Source organism: Tenebrio molitor, chromosome 7, assembly GCF_963966145.1.
Source record: "Tenebrio molitor chromosome 7, icTenMoli1.1, whole genome shotgun sequence".
Lineage (NCBI taxonomy): Eukaryota > Metazoa > Arthropoda > Insecta > Coleoptera > Tenebrionidae > Tenebrio > Tenebrio molitor.
In genome coordinates, this window is record NC_091052.1 from 6,417,065 (window position 1) to 6,438,467 (window position 21,403).

The 21,403-nt window shown below is 35.6% G+C and overlaps 1 protein-coding gene across 10 annotated transcripts in view; it reads right to left on the reverse strand.

Moving 5' to 3' along the window:
* The window catches only part of LOC138134556 (monocarboxylate transporter 12-like), a 99,320-nt gene that overhangs the window by 15,565 nt on the left and 62,352 nt on the right, over positions 1-21,403 (reverse strand). For 4 of the 10 annotated variants that reach the window (XM_069052895.1, XM_069052894.1, XM_069052891.1 and 1 more), the window contains exon 1: positions 4,480-4,793. The exons of 3 other annotated variants lie outside the window; for them this stretch is intronic. The gene's annotated coding sequence lies outside the window, so the exon portion shown is untranslated. Of the gene's footprint in view, positions 1-4,479; positions 4,794-21,403 lie in introns of those variants that run through there. 3 more of the 10 variants (XM_069052893.1, XM_069052890.1, XM_069052892.1) reach the window with 2 other exon arrangements.

Here is a 21,403-nt window from a genome sequence, read left to right on the forward strand (position 1 = left end):
TACATTAGCAAGCTTATCACATTTACGTGATCTTGATGAAATTTCAGTGATAATGTCCCTAGAGGGAAAATGTTGAATGAAATCTTAAATCCGTTTATGTACTTTGTATGAGACACGCTCATGATTTAAATTTGCGGATTAAAATTCGTCATTTGCTTGCCATGACAGCTGAAATGGTGAAATTTTGTGATTCTAATAGTAAATTATTTTTGAAACTGCCAAGAAGTTAAAATGTAAATCTTTTCCCAAATTTTATTGGACGATTATTAACAACATAATTAACCTTGTGTAAAATTTAAGAAAATAGGAACGAATTTAGGCTGCTGCTTTATAATAATATACAATAATTTGAATTTTATTTAACAAAACAGGCTAATTAAAGGCGCTCTTAAATGACCGGTTCCTAAATGCCTTACATACCATTAAGTTAATGTTTTACAGAACCTATCAAATTAGGTTCTCGGAATATTTTAGATTCGTTACTTGGTATGAGTATAAAACAGGCTTAAAAACACCAATAAAATGAATATTCCCACCAAAAATAACTCACTTAATCCGAGCTCCTGTTCTTCGGAGATAAGCTGCTAATTTTGGTGTCCAAACGAAAAAAAAACCACATTAAAATTCATTACCTTTGCGAAAAAGTAAATTTGTGTGGGAGACTCCGTGGCGCATAAAATTTATGAAGTCCACCCTCGACGCGCGAATTCGTCTCAGATGTTTTCCCTCTTCTCACAATTTAACACAATATTATTTTATGTTACAAGAGCTCTCCGGTGATAAAAATAATGTCCAAGAAACTGCTCGCCCTCATGTTTACGGTCATAGAACGAATTAACTCGGTGACATAAATTTAGTTCGCTAATTTTATGAAATTGTCGATAGGAAAACTTTCTTCCAGGATTAACTGCAAGACAGGAGGACTTTCGTTTACGGCACGATTTATCTTCGCCCTTCGTTGGTTCGACGAAGTTTTTCAATATTTTGATTGATGCGTCACCAGAAGAGCTTCAGATATTCATTATACCTTTTGAACGGTGCGAGACACGTCGAGCTTTTCACTCGGAACATTATCAATCTTTTATCGCGGTTCTTCGGGCGCGATTTAACCCGAAAAAAAGGATTTGCGCCCGGACATTGCCAAATGGAGCATCAAGAAAGACATTTCGAAACATCAAACGTACCCAAATAGAAATGCGAACGCACAAAGCTGGCTCAAAATCGAGCTAGACGCAGTCATGTTGGCAGCACGTTTGAGGTTAGGACACCGCTCGCGGCCATCTTATGTATTACATCTTCGATAAATGGCTTACGTCGTTATTCATCTGTCTTATAATTATAAGGCGATAAGTTTACACGTGCAAGGATCAACATAATTATAGTCTTCACAAATAAAATGCCACCGAAACGTATTGAATTGTGGGCTAATAGTCCACTGTTCTATTGTTAGCTTTGTGTTTGTAATTCAGTCATCTTTCGCGTTGGAACACCCACAGAGATGGCCAGAGATTGATAAATTTGATTGTACATATTTTAGAAACGTGATTCCCGGAAGCGAGCCCTCGAGTGACCAATCAGACACATCCCTGTGGTTCCAGTTACGCGAATATATACAGAGCGAGTCAGTTAAGCCGATAAAAAATTCTACTTGCCCGTCTTACTAGAAAGTTTTTACTGGCTTTTAGAATGTGTGAAAGCAAGCAAATAAATACATTTAGGAGGAACGACTAAAAGTGACGAATCGTCAACAACATGGCCGTTTGACAGTTCGTTTTTAGTATCTCGCAGCTCGTTTTATTTTTCGCAAAATAATGTAACATAAATATAATTTTGTTATTACAGTTGTACCAATTTAAATCATGCTGTTAGTGGTGTTTGGATTATTGCAGATAAGTAACGTTCTAGTGTGACAGATAGTACAGATGATAAATATAAGCCTCGTAAAACCGCTTGATTTATCACTTAATGCGTGGAAAATGCTAAGAGAATCTTGTGTGGAAAAATTAAAGTCTGCTGCAATAACAGGTTTCCAAGTTAAAATGGGAATTCTTCCAGTAAATAAAAGTTTGGATCGAGGAATTGTCGGTAATACATGGATAAACCGAAAAGTCACAGTCGTTACGCCACTGATCGGAACGATATTTATAAGCTTGTTCTTGCAGGATTGTGCATTTTTCTTCTAGAACCGCTTGCATACATTACGCATCCTATTTGTACTGATAAGGAGGCGAATTTCGCAAACGTCGGTGTGTTTGTCGTTGATTGAAACGTTGAAATTAATTAATAACGGACACACAAACAAGCAGATGTAACACCTCCGTCGTGACTAATGGCCAATGACAAAAGATAAAAAATGTATGCGCATAAATAATGGCAGTTTTCTCGCGTTGGGCCTTGTGATATTTTGCTTTCTTAATAAAAGAGGAGCGAGAGTCCCATTTTTTAACAACTCGTTCTTTATCGAGGTGAAATTTTTGATTTATCGCGAAAATTAATTAAACTTAATACGGTGAATTGTGTGGTTAAAAGCATATTGTTGTATCGCATCGTAATTCAGCACAACATGATTTATTATCGAATCATTCGAGTGTTTGTCGAAGTTAATGAAATCGCGAGTCCGCTCGTGAAGATTTCCCACTCGAAACGAAAATTTTTTTACGTCGTGTTTCAATACGAGATTAGTTTATAAACCCATTCTGGTCGTCAATAAATCTTCGTGTCTTGGCTGAAAAATTTGAATATAAAACACACTTGAACACACCCGTGTTCATTTTTTATTTTCTCAACAATGTCTTATTCGTGTCCGTGAAAATCGTGTGACTGTTGAGCGTCGACCACATTAATCTGTGCCACTTTTGCAATGTTCAAGTTTTCGCAACGGGCTATCTTGTTAGATAAAATTAATTACTGCCTCTGTTAGCTATATGCAAATAAAGTAAGATGATATTTTTCTCCTGGAGTTAACGGAAGGACAAATTAAGTGCGGTTTGGAAACTTTCTTCCTTTTGCTTGGGACAAAATTGCGTACACTTTCAACAACGACTCTAACTGAGATTGCAACAGAAACATCTCCAACAAAAATTATTATTACTCGCTTTTGTAATTTACTTACTTCACTTCTCTTCACTTCACATCTATTTTAAAAACCTTTTCGTTAACGTAATTTTTTTCATAATCACGCTTAAATAACTTCAAAATGAAAACACAATTTATAAGCCCTACTTAGTTCTGGCAAACATTTTTTCTTCTCTTCTATCGATCTACAATTTAATTTACAACAGTTTAATGTTTCCGTATATGAAGTTATGTAGTTACTGGAAGTTTACAGAATTAATCGGTCTTAGTGAAACTTACTGTTAATAATAGAGTTAATCAAATCTTACCCTCCATTTAGTCGTTTTTCGTTTTCATTTGGTACAATGTTCTAGATTATTGTTCATCAAATAAACTCATTTTAACGCCAACTGAGGAGAGTCTGGTATGGACAAAAAAAATATGCGGGATTGAAGGGATTCCATTGTTCATTTTATGTGAAAATTTGGAGAAAATTTAAAAAGGCTGTATAGAAGTTTTTGTTATAAATTCGCTTTAAAATGTCTGGGACTTGGGTGAACCCTGAGGATAATAACCGGAGTGAAATTTCATTATTGTTATGGTATTTTTATATAAGAAAGAAGACATAAAATAAGCAGAGGCCTCTAGCAAAGATGGCATCAACATCTCGGCCCAGAAAATTGATTACCTTAATACATCCGAGGACCAAATTGTCCTGAGCAGGCAAAAACAAAGTAATGCTATTTTAAATGAGGTAAAATACATTTTCTGCTTTCACCATAACCGAGCTGATTTGGCGCAAGTTTATTTTAATCAACCTTTTCGAATCTGACGTTATTTTCCATTAGATAAATCAAGAGTCCACCTATAAATATGCTCGTGACAATGAAATATTAGTGCGATGTTGATAAAATATGATTTTATGCTAGTTTTTTCGAATTTCAGTTATTTTATCGCGGATCAGTAATCGAGTGGGAGCCGTTTTGAATTCAATAATTCATGGCGCTGATAAATTGTCGGTGAAAAAAAATGTGTTGGACCGAAAGAAATATGTCAAGATAATTGCAGAAACTAATAAGTTTCTGAAAGACGCCGTGAATGTGAATAAATTGGGCGAGCTGAACTAGTGGACACGTATTTTCAATTTATTATTGTGAAACGATCATGTTCTAATTAATAATTTTGTGAAAAATCCGCTTTTTGCTCTTGTGAAATTATGCAAGCGGTCCCCCCTCGCTGCGGAGCAGCCGTTGATGTATTTCCACGAAAAAAATCCCCAATTTATTATCAATTAAGCAATTTAGAACGGTCGTTGAGAAATTTATCGGTATTATTTTACAGGATCGCCCGGAGCCGAGCGCTCCGGCTGCGAGAGCCTCCAGCTGACATGTAAGTAACATTTGATCTATTTTTTTACGTCTTAACCTTAGGCAATCGAAATTCCACACCACAACCTCCGTCAACATACTTCCACTATCAAATCGCGCTGATCGTCACCTGTTCCCAAAACTCGTCAAAACTCCACCGAATAAATCAAAATCGGTCGAAAATCACAAAGGCCATCCCACGAACGACCCCATTGCCGGATGGATTGATGGGGGAGTCGAGAACACGTGGTGCCGTTTTTGAAGAGATCGATGTCCGTTGCTATCGCGAACTGATGAATGCCGCCGCGGAAGTCGTTCGAAGACTGAACCGACTGGTCGGAGTTCTCAACGCGGACTCGCGCTCTGGGAGTCAGTCGATGGGGGCCAACAAACGCGACATTCCGACTTGCAAAATGCCAATAACAAGGGATAAACTCGCAATATTCAAATGGAGGGCTCCCAAACGGCCCCGGAAGACAACAGCCTCTTCGGATATTCCTCAAATATTAGACTATAAATTCCTTCTGCTGAGGATGGGATTTACGACCAGAGTCGAGAACCGCTGCCCGCTTACGCGGTTTGCTCAATAACACCAGAAACCACCGACCATTTCACTACTTTTAAGGCCCCAACCACATTTGCTTTATGTCTTCATTTAGGGAAGCACACTGGTCCTGTTTTGAACGAGCGAACTCCACTTTTTAATGCCTTCAACGGGTACAGGAGTAGAAAAACTATTACGAGTGTTTATCAAATCATTCACATTAAACACACCAACTTCAACTTTCAAAAACTTACGATACATAAGTACCGCCACTTTTTTCTTGTTCCGGTTTAAGTATGCTACCCACTTAAGTAGACATCTAATAAAACATTCATTATACATACAAACATTTTAATATTCTTATTCAACTGTAACCGTAAAGAAATCTAAAGTACCTACTAAAGCAAAAATAATTCAACACTTTTACGTAGAACTTGGTAAACGTCGTCATAAGTCGGCTACTTCGATTGGGAAAATGATTCTGAAATCTTTCACAACAAGAAAATTATATTAAAAAAAGACTGGTCCCCAGTCAACTTTTGACTATTTTTTAAAATTTTTTATTGTTACCAAAAAGATTTCTGAAAGTAGAATCAATTTATTTTACAACGAAATCTATTGCAAAATATAGTTTGGATTGATCAGAATAAAATAAAAGATAATTTACGACATAAAACGAAAAGCAAGAGATATAAATAATAAAATAATAATAATACATTTCACATAATTAGTGTTTGTTTATGTCGAGAGTTTGGAATAATTTAAATAATTTTTATTTAATTAAAATGAAATGTTGACAAGCATACAGAACAAATAAAGCAATATTTCCTGGTATTAATCATTGCGCAAATATTAGGACCAGTTTCTTATTAAGATATCACATCCCAAAACAGATTTAAGTGTGTTATAAATCCCTCTTCACTGTAATTAACTTATTTGTAGTGTCCTTAAATTTATCAATTTCTATCGCATAATTTCTAAAAAATAATAAAAAATCTCAAAAATGCAGGAAACGTCCAACTTCAAACAAACCTGTTCAAAGATCACTGCCATTCTTGAAAGATTTATGATGTTTGGCCGGACCTGAACGATAAAGAAATTGAATTTTGACCGTTCCGTGTCAGTTAGTGTTCGATTTCAATTGGTAGACATGAAGAATTAATAAATGAAATAAATAATACAGGTAACATTGCACAATACAAAAATGATTTATTTCCAGGTTGCGTTCTGTGTAAGGAACAACTTTAATGGTAAATTCGTGGAGCGTTGCCGATCTGTCCTAAATCATGTGTCACATTCGTATTTTCTTTTTAGCGTGTGTACCACATACTCGAATACCAGAATTTTGCATAAAATAATGCCACTTTCGACAGTTGAGATACGTACGAGGTGCAAACGGGTTTGTCATGTAATATTAATAAAGCAAAAGTGGTAAAAATGCATTGTGGGACCTTAACATTTTAAGTTTTAATTGGCATTTCCAAATTTACGAATTATGAAAATATCTTTTCTTGTTGGTATTTTAATGGAACACCCGTAACCGTGCTAATTGGTGTGTCGCACTTGATTTAAATAAAATTTTGCAGATGTTGAAAGCACGAAGAGAGATTCAAATCACAAGGATAATGGGACAAATTAAGTGTCATCGAGCAGATTTCATTTTCTTTCACTTTTACTTATAGATCACACCACGTACACATTTCTATACTGACGAATTCGAATTCAGAAAGTACTGGCACGACGTTTATTAACACCACTTATCTCACCTTTTCATCTTTTCTTTTTTTTATAACGTAATCCAGGCGAAATCCGGTTTGATATCAACAGCAGTTTTATTAAGATTTGCCGCTATATACCACAGGAGCTAGTCAATAATCTGTTCTACTACCAGCCGGACTAATAAAATGCTATTCTATTAGCTATCAATTTAATGGTAGGTGGAAATATTTAAATGAACCTTGTCCATTATTCCGATATTGATTAGCTGATTAAAGAGAAAAGAAGCATCCATCTTTATGTTCCAATAAAACGAGATACGTGGGGGAAAAAACCTAGACGTTCAGTTTCGAACAACTACAAAAGAGCAGTTTCGACGTTTCCACTATCTGTCGGTGCAATATCAACTCAATATCCTGTATTGCAGGGGGTAGGCGTAGGGGTGTTTCGATCATAAATACAATCGGGGAAAGTGGTTGGGAAAAGTGCATTTTCAGCGCAAATTCATCCCACTTCTGACAGTTATACATGCTTCACTTAATTAACTGGATTGCAAAGGTAATAACAATAAATAAGCATCAGTCGTGTTGAATAATTTTACGGGAAGAAACGAGCATTTTTATTAGCCGCACGGAATTATAATGACATAATTTTTTAAAGACTTTTATGCTGATGCTAATTTACGACTTTGATTGAATTGTGGTCGTGATTTAATAACCGGCAAAAAGACATAAAAGTTTCCATAAAAATGACATTTTTACATGATAGTTACCGCTACATTCTTGTACTCCGGGAATTTCACGCAGATAAGATACTCCAATAAAATATAAATCTTTGAAGGTTTTGTTGCTGTAATTACTTCAATTAAATTTTTAAACTAAGACATTTTTTAATGAGAAGACAGTTGTTACAACTTTTCGATTGTTTTTTTTTTCTTTGATGATTTTGCTGCTAATTATATAAGTTGTACTCAACTTGAGAATCATTCTAAACCTACAAACTTGGGATGTATTGTCATTATGCTAAACTATTCCACTTTGGCAATATATAACACAAATTCAATATTCTAGCAGAGAAAAAATACAGAAAAAAAACATAAATAACGAGTGTTTGCTCCGTTAGTGTGAATGACATCCTAAATGTCCATTATTCAATCTCAGAATCACGACTTTAGCCGTGATTAATATCACTTTAAATTTCATTCGAACGTCATCTACTGAGAGTATAGTGCGATTATCAGTTTGTCTTAGAAACACTTTACCGCTTTTATAAAATATCGTTAGATCTTCCATTAAATCCTAGTAGATGGAGATAATAATTTTATGTAACATGATTTAATCGTTAAGTACTTTTTCTACAAATTGTCTCTTGTTCTGTTGTGCTATCATACTCGTAATTAGTGAACACTGCAGAAAATACATTTTTTAAACATGAACACTAATTTATAGTGTAGCAGATCGCTAATAATCAACTGAATTCTACAAAGAGGATTGTTATTTTTAAATACTAGATATCACGAAAAATAGAAATACATATCGGTAAAAGGAAATGTAGAGTCGAAAAATCGTGTTAGAGAAGAGAAAGAAAATTAGAATCATTTATTGTAACAATGAAAGCAACAAAAAGATACTAAAAAGTATAACCTACAAAAAAAAAGAAAAATAACAGCAGTCTTAAAAATATCTTAAAATCAGGGCGGCTAGTGCCGGGAGTCACAGAAGCAGGTGCAAAATAAGAATAATAATGGAAAATAAATCTTCATTATGTCTGGCAAAACGTAAAATAATTTTTAAATATTATAAGTCTGGAAATTAATTTTCTTGCGCTGTCCGACAACATGCTTGCGTGTAGCTAGTTTATTAATATGTACTTTTCTCCTGCGAGAGCAACAGGCGTTTACGGTGACATACACATTTTGCACGTTCGCTTTGTTTCAAACGAATGTGACGCCCGTGGTAAAGTTAAAGAAAAAGAACGTTAAATTGCAATATATATTTGCCCTGTTTTAGTAAATTTGTTGAAAGAGGAATAGCTTACTGTGGATTCTAAAAACTTGACCAATGCCCCAAGAAGACAAAATATTTCATTGCAGAGGCACTAGGAAAGCCCAAGAAAAGCGTTAGTGGTAAAATAATAAAATTTAATAAACCTTTTATTACAGACAGAATTTTCTTGGGGATTTAAAAAACATGTTTTATATTATTTGTGCCCTTAACAGAAACTTTAAAAACATCGCCGTGGATTACGCCAGGTGCAGCTACAACCTTTACCAAATATAGAAGTCTAAAAACCATAAACAAAAATTAGTCATTTTCAGGACCATTACTATATTAACTAAACTATCGGGTGTTCATTTAAATGTATCCTCAAAGCTGGCGTTGAAGAATCGACTATGAACGCACCATTCATTTCCTTTCATTCACGATAACTTTTGAAAAAATGCACTGTTTCTTTCTGAAAAATTTATTTTGGCACGAACGGATCAGTTCTTTTGCAACTACTGAATAAAGCTTTTCTGGTAAACTCTACTAAAAATTTTTATATCAATAATGATTTTGAAAAATAATTTGGGAGCTTGGAAATTATGCATGATACTTCGTACTTTGCTATTTGGTCAAAACATAAAAACAAAGAATAGATTTTCTGCATAGGAACTGCGTATATGTCTACCTATATCCGGAATTTTCTTTTGTTCACTATACTTTAGCAAACATGTTTCAATTCAAAGTAATGAGAACATTTAGATCACACTGTACTATTTTATTATTTTTTACTTTTTTTTAGCAGGTGACAAAAATGCCATTTAAAATTGGAAAATGTGTTTTTGTGTGATTGCAAGAATGAATGGAAAATTCTGAAGTATCGGGTGTTCATTTAAATTTCTCCTCAAAGTTGGCGTTGTCACTCTTCTACACAGTAAAAACACAAACAACGCAAAAAGTAAGGTTAGATTTAAACAGCTGCCCTTGCTCTGTAATCCGTAATGGACTCTTCAACGCCCACTTTTAGTACAGTTTTTGTCCACACTCTTTTATCAATTCATACTTTTCATTAAAATTGAATGAACGTGTCAAAAATACGACATACATTTGAAGAGTGGACTTTTGGTGCGATCGTGGAAATAGCCTCTATAATTTATCTGACAAAAGGAATACATCAAAGAATTAAATATCCGGTATTATAAATAGAGCATCTAAATATTACAATCTTGTGACGGCGTCTCCTGGCCAGAACCTGCCTCTCCTTCAGAATCAGGCAATGAAATAACATTAGTGATATTATGTTTGGCACCATTTGTCGTTTGACACGTAGCGCATCTGCTAACTCCCGTCCATTTCTCTCTCGTTTTATAATCCCGAGTTACGGTTTCAATCGACAGACGTGAACCAGTAATGAGGTGTAAAAATGTCTCGAAATTCAAACACATAATTAAACGTATTATTAATATCGCCATATTTAACGTCCGCTTGTAAATATGTCAGATGAAAGTGAAACGTCCAAGACAAAAAGTCGCGCTTGTTAATTCGCCATATTTTCCGCTTATCTTTAATAAATGGAATAAACAGATAGCTATAAAAGTTTAATCGCGCCCCACTTATTAAAAATAAACTCAATTCATATCGAATTAGCATTTTGGGCTTGGCGATATGTGGCTATTTTTGACGTGGCTGATGAATGATACATGCTACGTATCGACTATATTTGCAAACTTATCGACTGGGATCAGTGTTACGGGGCGGTGGCGATCGCCTAATGATAGGTGCGCAATGAGATTGATTAATTATAATTGTTTCGAAGGCGACGAGAACAACAAACGCGTACCGGTCCTGTTGCCACGAGACAAAAAATTCTTTTCACCTACAAGACACTATTGTAAGCATCCCAACAATTCGGATTATTGGCAAGAACGAGTCTCCTTGTTCCGTGGAATCCTGTCATTTATATTCCTCAAGAGACCACAAGAAAACAGACAAAGCCGGCCGCAGGAAAATACGATGATTGATCCGAAACACAAGTTATTGACATTGTAAAGTGGACTATTGTTTGAACTGAGGAAGGAAAAAGCGATCATTCCTCGCCCGACGACACGTTTACATTGTCTTTGCCGATGATTTTAATTCATCTTAAATTGCCAAGAATAGCAACGAGTCACCGTCAAGATCTCCACATCGTGTGCTCACTCACATTTGTCCAAAACTGTATGAAATGGCCACGAAGATTAATGCCACGGTTTAATTGAGCGATGGGAGAGATCTGCTGACGTAAACCATTAACTCTACAAATAATGAATAATAATAAAGCAATTTTATACATGGTGAGTTAATTAATTTATGATTTGACACAGTCCGGATCATCGCAGCAGGATGTATCAATTTGTGATGCACAGTTTTTCTCTACCGTGGGAATCTATTTCGCCTCGTATAATGATCCTCCGACCCATTCAAAAAGATGCTACTTTATGACAATTGGCGATGTTAAAAATTTAATTAATCGGAATGATTTATCGCGTAGTTAATTAGCCAACTACCTACCCGACAGGTTTAAATTTATTTGATATCGACCAATAAAAACATCTCGCTAAACTAACTTGACCATATTTGTTCAAATAATTATTATTAATGGCCAATAAGATTAATTTAATTGGAAATTTTGGCTAAATTGGTGTCGTGATCGTAAAATTCAGATAATTGCCACGATGGCAGATATTAAAGTTGATCAGTGAAGATGTGTGAGCGTCTAATTATTTTTAAAAATACATAATTAAATACTAATTAAGATTAATTTGTTAAGGCTAATTTAAGTCAGTCGGAACGAACGAACCGTTCAGAATGCCAAAAATAAACAATAACCGTTGAAAAATGACTCAAGAATGTGCCACAGAAATAACAAGTAATGTGTGAAAATAAACATCGCTTTGTGCAAGAAATGGATTATAAATTTTACTTGGACGAGATTGTTAAAAGTTGAATTAAATCGGTTGGGCCCTAAAGTGCAGAACTAGATCGAAATCGATGTTGCATCTAGGTGAAAATCGCTTCTGTGTAAAACTTTGGAGCACCAGCATTAAGACATACAGAGCGTCAGTCGTAAACCATTTTACGACCAGAGCTAAATCACTTCCGGGACATATCAATGTAACTGACATAAAATTTTTAAAGTTTAGGGTCGTTTTTTAGGGGTGAATCTACTTTACTGTTGCGAAACAACTCATATTAATGGTCGCCACATTCAAATGAGTTTTCACAGCTTGTCGCTGCTTCTTGCCCTTTTATCAACATTTTTCGACTGTGCCTACAAAAAGTGGAGCCACGTCCTGGACTCATCGAACAACTCTTGGAACAATGAAGATGAGCATGAGGCGAAAACTTCTTTTTTGAGGGACGCACTCCGTCGAGCGTGCTTCCAACTCTTCGTATAAGCAGGTTGCCATAAAAACCACTGTTAACTGTTTTTCTCGTTGATCATGCGATCGTCGAAAAGCTAGTTAACAGTATTTGGTTGGCAGATGAAATCGATCTTTCCACTGAAAGAAGAACGTTACCTCCTGACTGATTGATTTCTTCTTCGGCCTATTTGTGAACGTCAGTTTGAAAAAAAAAAAATGTAAACGGCTGCACCTGATTTGCATGGAATCGACACACTTAACCCGGACTTGGTTGCCACTATCAGTTAGAAATCAATCGGAACTATTATCTGGTAACTGATAATCCATCAAGCGCTAATCTAAAAAGCTAACACGGTAATTTGAATAAATATTATGATTGATTTTGATCGCGACTTATAAATATTCATCGAATGGTCATCGAGATTTTGACAGGAACACGTACTTAAGCTTTTAATTGGTGCAAAAAGAGCTAGAGGTGTGGCCAAAAGACCTACAATTCTGCTACTCTTGTTGTGATTGCGCAACCCATTGAACAACACAGTCCTGTCAGGATTTTTCACCTGACGACACAAATTCCCTGCACCGCTGTCGCAAACCCATTAATCACAAATATTATTTGTTTTGGAAAGGTGTACGTGTGCAATTCCAGAGATTATAAATAATTTATGGGGCGAAAAGCAGTTTGATCACTCTGTGGCTTATTTAATTTATACTGAATAATTGAAGATGCCGGATTGCAAAACTCACACGAGTCATGATTGGAAGTAAACCTAAATGCAACGACAAGGGTAATAATTTTTCAGATACGATCTGGTAAAGGTCAGATTGAAGCGGACGCAATTTATAGCTGTCAAAATGTCAACAGTTAATTTTAAAGGTATTTAATGATAAACATCAGATTTACGAACGTGCATGCGAGAACGATTTAAATTGCGACACATTAGCATATTTAATGATGGACGTCATAAAGAAGACTGTCATAAAGCTCACAGGGGCTACCTTCCATATCCCGACATCCACCAAGTCACAAGTGACTAACTGTCGATGCTTAGTTTTATTCCTTTAGCAAACTTCCACAAGTTTTCCCATTTGCATCCTCAATAAATAGACCATCCCTCTATATATAGTTCCGCATGCCACAACAGAAACAAAAAGTCCGTTGATAACACTCTGTCAACTCCGATGCGCACAGAAATGAAAGAAACAAGAAGTTATTTAGACAGGAGTACTTTAATCTCTGTCCAAAACCGTCGCAATTAGTATTGGTGTAACGTATTGACAGAGCTTTAACAAAACGTGCCGTAATATCGGAATGTCGGTGAAACTGTCGGGTTTGGAGTGTGACAAGTGAAGATGCTTTGAAAAAAAATAAAAGAAATCGCACGCTTGTCTGGTTTCTGCAGAGCGATAAACATAAAAGTAACGCAGCGATCTTCGGAGTTAATTAATTATCGTTGTAGTAGATTTTTTGCGGCCAACAATTAAGTCTAATGCCTTGTAAGGTGCCTGGGAATACCTGTATCGCGACTTCATGCTACGATCGAAATAGTGAATGGACTGTAATGGTCAAGGTGGTAGTTGTCCGGAAGATAACAATAGTCAAAAAAGTTGCCCGCAAGAAGTGATGTATTGAGTTTCTAATGTGTTGTCTGGTGGTACAAGGAAGGATTTTAATGAGGCGCAAGAAACTGTGGGAAAGACTCTTTGTCTGAATGTCAAAGGATTACCAACAAATAGTTCGAGAGTGTTAAATAAACAAATGGGCTTGCTGTAAGGCTACTTATAATTTACATAGATTAGCGGTCGATAATATGAGAAATAATGACATGTAGAAATATGGCGTCTGTTTAACGAGTTGTACTGGAAGTTCTCCAAGTGGTGCCAATAAAAGTGTACTTGTGCCACACGCTTGCTCGAGCTAATCTTAATTGACCGGTTTAATAAAAGATAAATTATTTTCAATTCAATTTTTCGGCCTCAGACTACTGGAATGAATGCTACGAAAAATCTTCCACTAAAGATTGAAAATCGAAAATGTTTTGAAAACTTAAATGAATTTGAGATTTATTGATAAATACTGAATTTGCATAATATCCAAAGCAATTCGATAAAATTTTAATATAAATGTGTTCGTGGAATGTTGGCGAAGAGATGATTAGGTGATAATTACGAGTTATAAATTTTACTTGATGGAAACACAACTTTTAAACAAATTAATAAATCACATTCCTCGCAAAAGAGTTTTTGTGTATTTTCGAAAATTTCTACCTTTCGCGATATCGGGTTTCTTATGGCGGTTCATGTCGGAGAGCCGGATCAAATATTTCTTGCAATCGACGAGGTTTTCCAGATAATAATTTGTTGCATAATTTTTTGAGATGTTTTACTAGAACTGAATTAAAAATGTACTGGAGAATGAGTGCAAAACGATGGAGACACATCGACGTTCCAGGAAATTTCGTTAGTCTCGGGAGAAATGTATTTACTTTTATGTTGAGCAGGACATGTCAACAAATAAACATAAAAGTTGAAGGCCATGAAAATAGAAGTAACGAATCCGGAAAACACGATGAGTAATAAAATAATAACAATTAAACTAACGAACATGTAATAAACGAACGTGTAAAATAAAATCATAATCTATGTTTTTCGCCCGTCGAGGTTGAAGGACTCATTTGTCAACAAATTCTGCTCTGTCACCGTTTATAAAATTGCATAATTATAGAAGAGCTCAGGTACAAATAAATACGGCGACAAAGGAGTACTCAAATAAATTTGTATCGATGGCAAAGCAGACACGAATTTTTGATATAGTGGAAGAAGAAATTTATATTATTTATAAAGTATAATTATTTAACGTCCCCTCTAGTCTGCTACTATTTTATGCGTTTCTTTTTTAACGTACCGAGAAGATAAAGGTTGTTGGTTTGGTAACAAAATGCCGCCGCATTAAATCACAATTACATCGAACACTAAGTTTGGCCACTACCGCCGCAAGAGTTACTAAATGAGCTTCGCCTCACACATGGCAGTTGCTTCATAAACCATTTCTATGCATTAATTACTGGAACCAATAAATTATTACTGTTCATTTGTTACGGACAACTCCAGCATTCGTGCATAACAAATCAGCTAGAATGAATTATTAAAATCCGACACAGATTTTCCGGTGAGACACACCGGAAAAAATCTTGATCGTTCAAAGATCAGGTCTTTATTTGCGATTATTTTTCGGGATTGTCGTTTTTGTAAAAATTCAGATGGGAGATGAAAAGAGCAAAGCGCATTGTCTGAGCGATTTTCACGGATTTATGATGGCTGGATTTCTTGCATAAAGAAGAGAAACGTCCGTCGGTGTAAAATTGGCGTGGAGTGAGGTCGATCTGTGGCACAGAGTTCATTTTCTACAGCCTTGGATAGGATTTTAAACCAATTAATTAGCAGAATTGCACAAGTGGATCGATCCAACTCGTCCGGTTTCTAAGTCTGTATTTACAATGTCACTGTCAACGCGGGATTTACGACTTGGATGTGCTGATTTATTCTCTTAATTTAAAGAAAAATGTTTCGTAATATCGTTCACTTTCGTTGTAGGCGCACTTGGGGTCCATTCCGCTGGACCCTTTTTGGATACTTGCCTAGGAATTTTTTTTTCAATAAATGTGATAATTACAGAGATTGACAAAGTTTTTTAAAACACAAATTGCAAGAGAATGTTTAGAGACCTAGATTAAAGCTGGGGATTTATTTGTCTTTCACCTGGTATATCGTGAGAGGGTTAGTGGATTGGTTTTATGACAAGGGTTAGGAAGAGTGATTCAAACGCAACGGAATAATAAAAATGTAGTTTCTTCTGCATTTTATCGGTTGATGCAATTGAAAGCAGTCACGTGTTAGCATAAATAAATCAAGTTGACTAAATCTTGTAGTTTTGGTTTGATAGTAGAAAGCAAGGGAGCCACCGAAGTAATAAAATGTAAAAGCCCCAAAGAGGCTAGAAGAATACACCTTGTTTTGGTCTACCGTAGGAAAAAAATCACAATAAATAAAGCACACACTTATAAATTGTCAAGTTTTTGACAGGTCATATACATAAAAATTGACTTCCAATAAAAGTCTAGAGTCGTGGAGGTAATTGATTTACAGTTCGTCATTAACATAAAAAGGAGCTTGGCAAGCGAACGTTTGTTTATACATTTCCCACAAGATTTCCTGAAATTCGAAAACTTTGTAAAATACACAGCGATTCAATAAAAACATATTGACCGTTGAAACAATCTGTGAAACATTTGGGAATATGTTTATTTGTGCAACTATAAAAAATCCTGTTTTGATAAAAACGTATTTCTGGTTTTGTCGGCATTTTTATTAATGTCGTAGTCGGACATCACACCTAAATTCTCTATCGTATATTATATACGAGTAGTTGAGTTTCCTAAGTAATTACCATTACATTAAGTTGTCACGCTTACGGTTTTTATGTACCATTAAAATTTATTTGACGTTTCACTTGCCTACACTGTTAAAATCCGCCAACATAAATTCACATCTTCCGAAGAAATCCAGCACCGAATCAAGCGTAGCGTCTAACACATCTTACGGTTAACCTAAAAAAACAACATAATGGATATTGCTATTTTATTTGATGACCTGTGACTTTACACACTGTTGCAACTTTATATATTCCTGGATTTCCGCTCAGGAAGTTTAATCCGGAACACTTTCTATACAGCACGCATTTACATAACGCAAGAAATGTTGCGCTAAAGCTACAGCCGATCCAGATCAGCTGATGGCACTTTTTGGTGCCCACTTTCCTCCCTTTAATATTTTAGACTTTGTAAAAATTATTTCAAAACGCCATGAATTTCTCCGTTTTTGAGACGCACTGTATCCTGCTCTCGGGGTGGAGTCGCACATCGAGGACTGGGCGGGCGCCTTGCCGATCAATTTCTGGATATTTATTTTTGTTTTGCTGTAAAAGTTGAAAATTTGTTTTTTATGCGAATATCCCGGCTCTGGACAAAATGCGATGAGCTTTTATTGGACGGCTAAAATCCAATTTCACTGAACGTTATTGAACAAACACCGCTTTATCCGATGAACTTTTATTAGTGACTTTATTTCGAAATAGTGGAGTGTTCGCACGGCGATATCCCTTTAATATGTAAAATCGCAAAGCTACAGGACCATATCCGCGCAACTGTGACAATTTGAATGCAAAATTCTCAGTTCAATGTAGCGAAATGTCGCAAACTACAAAACAACGTAATTTCTCTACACTTACTCTATTGTACTGGTTGAATTCGTTAGGAAAAAATACGCGAACTGCCAGACGGGATTTTATTTTTGTGGGGATTTACGGCGGCGCCGACGAACACTTCAAAACGGTTTAATATCGATAATAAGATTGTTCCAACGAAGGCGACCGGACGCAAAAATTAACGGTCAACTTACACGACGTTAATCTTTTTTAAAATGGGAATTCGGGGATTTAACCCCCGACAGGAAATGATTATGGACTTTAAGATCCCACTCCTGCTGACTACATTGCGGGTTTATGCAGCAAAAACGTTGTAAGCGAAGAGAAGTGCCTCTCGTTCAACTATTTTTCTTAACACTTAATTCACTCAAATAACATTCACTCAGATTGGCCCAAAAAACTATTTATTCATCTAAAACACATAAATTAATTTTATTTTTATTACATTTCTAACAGATTGGTTGTGTTGATGAAAATATTTAGTGTACTTTCTTGTCCAGCCTTTTACCATTTCACTTTCCAAATTTTTTTCAATATTTTCATTTTAACTGCGTACGTAAAGGTTAAAATGTTGATTTTTTTATTTAATCTCATTACCACTAACACCTTTCTTTTTGTCCTCGGAATAACGGTCCGGTCAATTCAAGTTTCTCCACAAGAAATCACATTTATTTTTGTAATCCGTTTAATGCCCGGTTTTATCAGTTTTCAGTTTGTTGTAACGTTCAACATAACTCGTAAACGTCTGGTGGTTGGTATTTATTTAGTTGTCTGTGAACTCTTACATGTTCCACCTGTCGGCGTAAGTTTTATAGGTAGTGAAGAGGACGATCGAAAACAGACTTTTGTTATCCGATATTAAAGTTACTTCCATTAATTTTTCCCCAACTCTGCTGCTCTTCCATTGTATTGAACAGACATTTTAGTACGAGTCTGTTAACTTGTTTACACGTCCATAAAGGACCATCCGCCACCGCAAATAGTTAATAAAACATGATTTAACCGCTGCGCTCGTAATTGTTTTTGCTACATAGGCACTTCGCCTAAAATCTTAATGACGAAAGGAACGACCTCTTAATTCGCTTATAAATGTGTGCCTCGTCGATAAGGCGATTCCGATAAGAAGTTTCCGGAAACGTCGATATGGTTAAAGTTTTCAGTCATTTTGGAAGTTCACTCGTGCAGCTGAAGCCTCATGTCGGCTTGTTTACGATTGCAGACAACGAGATACACTGTTATTGGAAAACATTGAACGTACGTTAAAATGAAGTTGCTTCGCTTGTATGGGGAACATCGTCGGATATTGAGCTTAAAGCGCCAAATTGCTTTAAGATAGACTCAGATGCAAATAACTGGCTTGAGCCCACAGTACAACGTGTAAATTGTTCCAATTATTACATTCACCCACAAATCTGACCATATCTTTATTCTTCACGAGAAAATCAACAGTTCTTTAAATTATATGCACATGCACTTCCAAGATAAGAGTGTTAGGAAGAGTAGAATATCTCGTCCAACTCGTTTTTTTCTGCATATTTCAGCGTATACGTGAACACAAGTAATGGAAGATTCTTGTAGCACAATTGCGATAAGCTAGAAGTTTAAAATTTTGTTTTCGATGCGATTCGTGTCCCGATGTGGTCAGTCGATTGATTTTCAGTCAGTCTAGTTCAGACTTTGTTTTTATTTGGGGGCTTCAAACTCACAAACATCTCTCAAAGAATTGTACTTTCCCATTTAAATGACATCCAATACCGTTTCTCTTGTCGACAGGACTCCCAGCAAACTTTTTCATTTATTTTCGATAAAGAACTTTCGATACTGTTTTCGCTATAATAATATTCAGGTGTTTCAAAATTAATTGAACGACTAAATAATTACATGTTCCTTTGTGTAGGTATGCGAAAACTCAATTAATGAAAGTTAATTGTGCCCAAATTTTTGTTTTTATTGTTGATATGTAAAATTAATTATTTTGTGCAAATATTCAGAATTTTGTGAAAGTTAAGCATTGCGAAATTGGTATGCCCGTGAATGTCTTAGTGTCTAAAAGTTTCGGGTTTGAAAATGTTTGAAATTCGAAGAGAGGTGAGAAGTCCGCGACCTGCGAAGAAGAGATGCATATCATAGGAGAAATGACGGAAGTGAAGTTGTTGAGAAGCTGTTTAAAGTTATGAAAGGTCAAGGAATCCAAAACTTGTTAATCTTCCATCAGCAAGTGTGGTTCGTTCAAGTCTTATAAATTTTATCCGAGATTTTGGAGAACTATTTTATCGTTTTTCAATCAGTCATAAATTTGAGGTAATCAATTATGTAAAAAAAGAATATAAAAATACCAAACAAATTCTAGACATACATTTATTTGCAAGCCTCACTTCAATAAATTGAATTGTGTTGTCTAGTGCCATCTTGCGGCAAGTCTGCAAAAGAATTCGCTCCTGCTGTATTTTCCTGCTGTTTTGCAGGAACATGCGCTCTCAACTGCGACATCTACCAGCTATATGGAGAACTTACAGAATGCTTTGACACGACCTTGCGATGTATCCCACGGCTACTAGATGGCGATCAAGTAATACATTTTTCCACGACCAGCTGTATAATAACCGGCCTGTTCATTTCATTAAAAAAGCATTGCGAAAATGTTTCCGAGAAAGAGCCAATTTTCGCCGATGAGGGCGCCACAGTACGGGCGCTTCTGAAGAATAAAAATGCGGAAAATAGGTTTAGACCAAAATTTTAGAGTTAAGATTGAACACAGTAAGTTCATATTTTCTTTCTAAAACAATGCTGAATACAATTGTATTTTTGTGTGTTCGATTTTAAATTCGAATGTCATTTGAACGAGAAAAACTCTCGGTGACAAAAACTTAAGATGAATAATATCCCCAAAAAGCGCCCGTACACTAGCGCTCTGCGGGGATCACTCAAATTACACTTTTGAACAGGCCGGTTATAATACAGCAGGTCGTGCATTTTTTATTGTGAAAAAAATTTCACATCTAGCCGGCTGTATTATACAGTGTGCGCCAGAAGTTTGGAATAATGGATATTTTTTTCCTGTTAACATAATGGATATTGTTATTTTATTTGACGATGTGTGATATTTTGGAGGATCTTTTCATTCCTTGTTTTATTTTTTTAATTATTAAACTGACCTGTCCGATTTTTTTTTTATTTATCCCACATGTTTCCATGACGCTAAGTGATCTTTTAAATACACCTTGACAAGCTGTAACTTTGTGCGTTTTAGTCATGAGGTGAAGTTAGCAACGGACTTTTTAGTCACGCTCTGGTTTTTTTAATAGCAAAAATCATGTGACACTCTAAAAGAAGTTAGTTGTCACTTGTCAATTGACGTTTATCAGGTTCGAATTTGATGTTTAAATTGAATAAAGAAGTTACGTGTTCGTTTCTCGTTTATTAAACACTCGCTCCGCTACGCTCCACCCGTGCCTAGTAAAACTCGTGTCTAAAGTACCGTTTATAAATCTTGTTGCATAATATACTATAACATAACTACATATATTTTTCCAGTATTTTTTTATTGTTTTTCTTGACAATTAAACGAAAAAATTTAAGACCAAAAATAAATATCATGGAATTTCATATTTCAATTAAATGGTTTGTCAAAACAGCATTACTTTACAAAAATAAATACGAGTCCGAACAAGTCTACTCTTTTGATTATTTATGCTTTTTACGAGCCGGCGCTACCCAAAATTAGTTCAAAGAACTTTGTTTACAATAAAAGTGATCTACTGGCGGCCAATTTATTTATGTTCATTTTTAATGTTTGGCTGTTACCGCAAAATTGTGCAATATTTGTGTGAAAAACTTAATTAGCAAACCAAACTGGACGCGATGCGTGTCGACAATTCACAAACTCCGACAACAGTCGAAAGTGAAACTACGCTTTGATTAAATTTAGATACACCCATAACCTTTTACACGAGGTGAATAAAAAATTCGCGAGCACGAATATGGATAGTTCCAAATACCTACTCTGAATAATGATTGCTTTACCGAGACCTATCCTTCCCCAAACTTCTCTACAATGAAAAAAGTTTCTTCGC